The sequence below is a fragment of the Pteropus vampyrus genome, unplaced genomic scaffold (assembly GCF_000151845.1).
Source record: "Pteropus vampyrus isolate Shadow unplaced genomic scaffold, Pvam_2.0 Scaffold56, whole genome shotgun sequence".
NCBI lineage: Eukaryota > Metazoa > Chordata > Mammalia > Chiroptera > Pteropodidae > Pteropus > Pteropus vampyrus.
This window is the reverse complement of record NW_011888837.1, coordinates 4,216,255-4,222,395: the sequence shown is the minus strand read 5'-3', so window position 1 is coordinate 4,222,395 and position 6,141 is coordinate 4,216,255. Positions and strand designations below refer to the sequence as shown.

The 6,141-nt window shown below is 31.8% G+C and overlaps 1 non-coding gene and 2 pseudogenes across 1 annotated transcript; all 3 read left to right on the top strand.

The window, feature by feature from the left end:
* Positions 1-447: 447 nt before the first annotated feature.
* LOC111740013 lies at positions 448-550 on the top strand. Its single transcript, XR_002780448.1, has one exon. It is a non-coding gene; the product is annotated as a small nucleolar RNA U13 (small nucleolar RNA).
* Positions 551-4,126: 3,576 nt separating this feature from the next.
* On the top strand, positions 4,127-4,245 carry LOC111740028 (annotated as a pseudogene).
* Positions 4,246-5,400: 1,155 nt separating this feature from the next.
* LOC111740015 lies at positions 5,401-5,519 on the top strand (annotated as a pseudogene).
* The last annotated feature ends 622 nt before the right edge of the window (positions 5,520-6,141 follow it).

The window sequence follows — 6,141 nt, the reverse complement described above, 5'->3', positions numbered from 1 at the left end:
TTTTTTTTTCCTTCTCCCTGCCTTCTCCCCTATTTCCTCCTAGAATATTTAGAAATACACCCTGACACACAAAAATTAGAGACCTGGCATAGTCTGCTTTGAAAATTGTCAGTTGAAAAATGTGTGTGTATATGTAAAGGGGAGAAAAAACTAGTTCCTGATGTTTTTACAATATTATGCACTATCAATTGTAGTAATAAAAGACAATAAAACACACACAGTTTTGAAGAAGAAAATTCCGATTCATGAGTTTTCTACTCAACAAAAGAGTAATTCACACATGAAGTCCAAAGGTTGAAAGTTTGTTCATGTTATATGAAAATTTGAATTATGCCTATTTGAAATAGTATAATACAGAATATTAATCAAGTCTTAGTTTATGCATAAAAATTTTAAGAATGTCAATTTCCAGGGGTTTCTTCTTCTTTTTAAAAAATTAATCAAAAGTACCTTTTGTAGTTCATAATTGTGATGATTAGGTGTTTGTGCTGTTGTGTGAGATGTGCCCCCCTCAAACCTTGTTACGACATTAGCACATACCCGTCTGATGTGAAAAGAAAAAAATTAATCAAGAATCACTGTTTAAGCCAACAAATATATGAAAGGATGCTCAATTTTGCTAGCTATTAGGGAAATGCAAACCAAAACCACAATGAGATACCATATCACATCTGCTAGAATAGCTGTTATCAACAGGACAAGTAATAACAAACGTTGTAGAGGATGTAGAAAAAAAGGAACCCTTATACACTGCAGGTGGGACGGGAAACTGGTAACAGTATGGAAGTTCCTGAAAAACATAAGAATTGATCTACCATATGATCCAGCAATCCCTCTACTGGGTATTTACTCTGAAGACTTGAAAACTCATAGCTGAAAAGATATTTGCACACTGATGTTCACAGCAGCATTATTTATAGTGGCCGAAACAGGGAAAAAAACAAAGTGTCCTAAAATAGATGATTGAGTAAAGAAGCTGTGGTACATATATATATATATATATGGAGTATTACTCAGCCATAAGAAGAGATGTAAGACTGCCATTTGCGACAATATGGTGGACCTTGAGATAATCATGCTAAGCAAAATAAGCCAGACAGAAAAAGTTAAAAACCACATGATGTCACTTATATATGGGATATAAACCTAAAAGCAACAAATTGGACAAACAGAGACTCATGGACATGGACAATAAACTTGTGGTTACCAGAAGGTCGGGTGGGGGGTGGGGCACAGATAAGGTAAAAGGGGTCAAATATGTGGTGACAGAAAGAAATCTAGCTATAGGCAGTGAACACACAATGCAAAATATATATGACTTATTGTTGAATTTTACAGTTGAAACTTACTGGATTTCGTTAACCAATGTCACCATAATAAAAAAAGTAATAATAAAAAGGGAAAAAAATCACTGTTTAAGAGATTCCCTTACACCGAAGCTATACAAATTTAGGTGGTAAAAAAAATATATTCATTATTCTTTGTCTATATTTTGTGAACCACGCTATTACATTTATACACTGGACCTGTGTAAGTCATTTTCGTGATTAGAATGTTACTTTTACATTCACAACTATTACAATTTAAAATATTTTTCATATCTTATAACAATATCATCCAATCTTTTACTAAGTGCTTATGCTTGTGCTAATGCTGAAAAATACCCTAAAATAAGTTAGGTGTGATATGTCAGTTTTAGGAAAGAACACCATAACGTATTAGAGACAATAAGTGCCAGGCACTCTTCTAAACAATTTATATATATTACTTTTTAAAATGCTTAGCTTATAATGGTCCCATGAAAAAAATACATTATCCCCATTTATATTATCTATGTAATATAAATATATTATCAATATGTTATATTATAAATATTGTAATAGACTATATTAACCATAGATGAGAAAACTGAGGCTCAACATGTTGTGGTAACTTACTCAGGACTACACAATTACTAAACAACAGAACATGGATTTTAACATAGGCTTGATTCAGAGCCCTCCCTGTTAACGATGCTCTACTGTGTTTCTAGTGCTAAGAAAATGAAAAGCAACATTAAGAGAAAATAAAGGATAAGAAATTATGAGATCCAAGCACATACTCATTTCACTTTAACCATTATCCTGTGGAAAAATTAGTCTTGAATGACATGTTGAATGAATGAGAAACAGAGAAAAAATATTCCAGCTATCTTGAGATTAATTAAAACAAGGGCTAAGAGGTTTTAAAAACTGGTAGTGGTTGTTAAAGGAATTTAAATGTAGGATATATCTAAATAAATATGTAGTTTAAGGATAAAATATAAAAATGATTCCCAAAAGAAAAGTTGAATAATGTAAAATAATAATCTGAAAAAAGCAAACTAGCTATAAATCCCTGATTATACTAACAAAACTAGGAAACAGGAATAGATGTCTGAAAGAAAGTTACAGTGATTTTCTCACCTTACAAAGGGAGAAATGAGAAGATACAATTCTAGTTTATGTAAATAATTAGAGATACAGGTAAAAATTTTTAAAAGATTACTAGCAAAATGTAAAACCATGTATTACTTTCGAATCACATAAGTGCTAAAGAAAATATATTTAAAGTTAAGAAGAAACCAAAGAAAACAGACAGAAAAGAAATAGCAAGAAAGCATTTTAAAAGCTTATTATACAGTAAATTTATCCATAAAAAAATCCCTTGGGTATGATTTTTTTAAGTGTGACACATTTAAAACAAAAAGATTAGAAAGCTAAAGAGGAAAAGGTAAACATAAATAAAAAGATAACAGGAGTTACATAAAATTAGAATCTAAGATGTAAAAACATCACATGAGAGAGAAAAAAGGCTCATTTTTTAAAAATCCACAAATCATACAACTATACATATTAAATAGTGCTAAAATATATATATATAAAGTAAAAACAGTTAAACATGCAGAAAGAAATGGATATAAATTCAAAAGTATATAAGGAGACTTCTTTAGACTAGTATGGTTGGCAAAAATATAAATAAGGTTAAATAAAAGTTGTTTAATGTCATAACATAGGACTTGTATAAATGATTAGAGTTTGGACTTAAAAGCAAAACTAAAACGATAAAAACTGAATTTTTTAAGAATGTTCTTTTGCATAGTTATGTGGAAGGTGAAAAGACTGAAAACAGGAAGACAATCTTCCTGAATGAAAGAATGAATGGCAATCTGAATTCCACTGCCCAGGCTACTGCAATAATTAGATAAGCCTTAAGGCGGCTGGTTCCCTATTATATTATATAGCTCTTTACTCTGTATATAGTAAAAAGTGCTTTCATATCAGCATTACTTTTGATACTGTATCAAATAGGAAGGCACAGTGATGTTAAGAACAAAACAGAAACTCTTGGGAAAAAGGAGTATGACTCATGGAGGGAAATTCCTGTTGCCATGAGAGGATTGGTGGCATATCAAATGCTCTATATATACCAGTTAAGAATTCCCTATCACTTTCAGCATTTCAACTGTCTCCAAGATGAGCGTGAAAGGCATGGTTATAGTCTTGGCTGTGATATTCTGTGCTACAATTGCTCAAGGTATATGGTACTGTTTACTTCTCAGCCTATAAATTTCTTTTCTAATTCTTCAAATGTCTTTTCTTCTACTTTTATTTTAAAATATATACTAAGTTTTTATTTAACCTCACATATTAGAAGTTACTATAGCTTTGGCAGAGAATGCTAGAAATGTTTAAGGCACTAGTGATGATTATTGAAACTAGAGATGATAAACTACATGGAATTTTTTATTTGGCTATAAAATCTGGCAAAATCCTTCAGTAATAACTTTAAAATATGTTAAGATTTTTATGAAATAATGTTACTAACTTCCTAAAAAAAATTCCTGAGCATAAAAGCAAGAGGCAAATAAGCTTGATCTCCAATAAACTTTTCATGTTTTCTTTTATTCTTTAAAGGTTTGCTTACAAATTTAAGAAGAAAATCACCAACATTTTACTTAAGCTCTTTTCCCAATGACAGCAGTGTCAAATGCTATTCAACAAATTACTATCTTTATCCTTAATGAAAACTCAGCTCACATTCTTCATCAGAATTATAAACCATAGCCATCTGTTGCAATCAGATTTATTAATAACTTATGCAATGAGTCTATGGTCACGCCACCCTAAACAAGCCCAATCCCATCTGATCTCAGAAGCTAAGCAGGGTTGGGCCTGGTTAGTACTTGGATGGGAGACCAGCTAGGAAGACCAGGTACTGTAGGCGTGAAAAATTTAAAAAATAAGGGATTGTAAACTGACAAGGTCCTTGCAATCTGTGAGGTCAACCACGGGTTGCCTTGCCTAAAAATAAATAAATAAATAAAAATAATTTATGCCTTGATCTGTTCTAGGCTTCCCAATGTTCAAAAGGGGACGTTGTCTTTGCATAGGCCCTGGAGTAAAAGCAGTGAAAGTGGCAAATATTGAGAAAGTCTCTGTAATTTACCCAAGTAACAACTGTGACAAAATAGAAGTGATGTAAGTAATGGACTTACTAAAGATGACAATGGTGGAGGCATTTTTGTGGGGGGGGTTTGTTTGTTTAAGCTCTTCCATCCAAAATTTAAGACTGTTATGGATTTCCCTTAACAGTATCATCCTGAAAACACATAAAGGTCAAAGATGCCTAAATCCCAGATCGAAGCAAGCGAACATTATAATCAAGGTAGGTTAACAGATTACTTCCATCTTATAATGGTTTTATCCGAGAGAGATCTTTTGAAAAAAATAGACAACTGCAGAAAGATTCTATGATTTTGTGTGAAATGTTCTGATAAGGGGTGTTTGGTTATAATCAGTTTTCCTTTCTTGCTATGTTTTTACATGTCAACTCTCAATCACTGAGAATAGCCCAAGTTTATAAAACTTTTGTTTTCTCATTACAGAAAGCTGAAAGAATGAATTTTTTAAAATATAAAAACATCTGAAATCCTGGAAAAGAGGATTTGAAAACTCAGAACAAGTTTAACTGTGACTACTGAAATTATAAGAATTCTGTAATAGGCAACTGACTTTCTCCTGCCTGTTGCAATGTACATTCATGCATTTGTAGGTTAGGGAAACTTGTAGAAGATTCGATGCTTATAACTATTCTGCTGTGACTATAAAAGTATTTCTGTCTCTATAAGTTACCTGCTGTTACTTGATCTATATTCCATATTACAATCTGCAGTTATAATGGAGACATTATTGGAGTCAAGATCTCCTGAGTTAAAAGCATCCATGTATATAATAAACATTCTCCATATAATTTTAATGCAAATCTACATTTCTTTTCCCCCAAATTAGATAGCAAATATATAAGAAAAAAATTCTTATATCTCATTTTGTTTTATAAAAAGGCTGTAATTCATGAAATGTACTATGAAAAAAATTATAAGTCTACGGCGATGCCACCTTGAACGTGCCCAATCTCATCTGATCTCGGAAGCTAAGCAGGGTCAGGCCTGGTTAGTACTTGGATGGGAGACCACCTAGGAAGACCAGGTGCTGCAGGCATTTAAAAAAATATATATAAGGTAAAGGAAACTGGTAAGACTCCAAATATCTTACAATTAAATTAGCAGCTCTGGTCTTAATTTAAGATTTTTTTCACTGAGATGTTTTGAAGCAATTAGGATATGTGTATTTACTGTGTAAAATTTTGTTTTGATCTATTCTTATAAATTATAGCAATATCTGACTCATTTTAAATGTAAAATGTTTTTGTCTACTGAAGAAAATGTTGAAAAATAAATATATGTGCATATCTGGCAATCACCTTTACTTTCTGTGATTCTTTTTCTTAGGAAGATACATAATCTAATATTTTAAGTCATGCCTATATTATATAATTTAGGGATATCTAAGATAGTTTTACTATGAAAAGAATCAACATCATTTTTCTCTAATAAATTACCATAACCATTCTTAAAATTTTTGTTTTCCGAAAATTTGAGATGCCTTTAACAATTTCACCCTATATTTCGAGAAGTATAGTTACCTGTCATCACACAGAATTGTTTAGAAATGTACTTTAATACAGCTGTTCCCAACCTTTTTGGGGATTGGTGCTCCTATGAGAATCTAATGCCTGATGATCTGAGGTGGAGCTGAGGCGGTGATGCTAGCACTGGGGAGC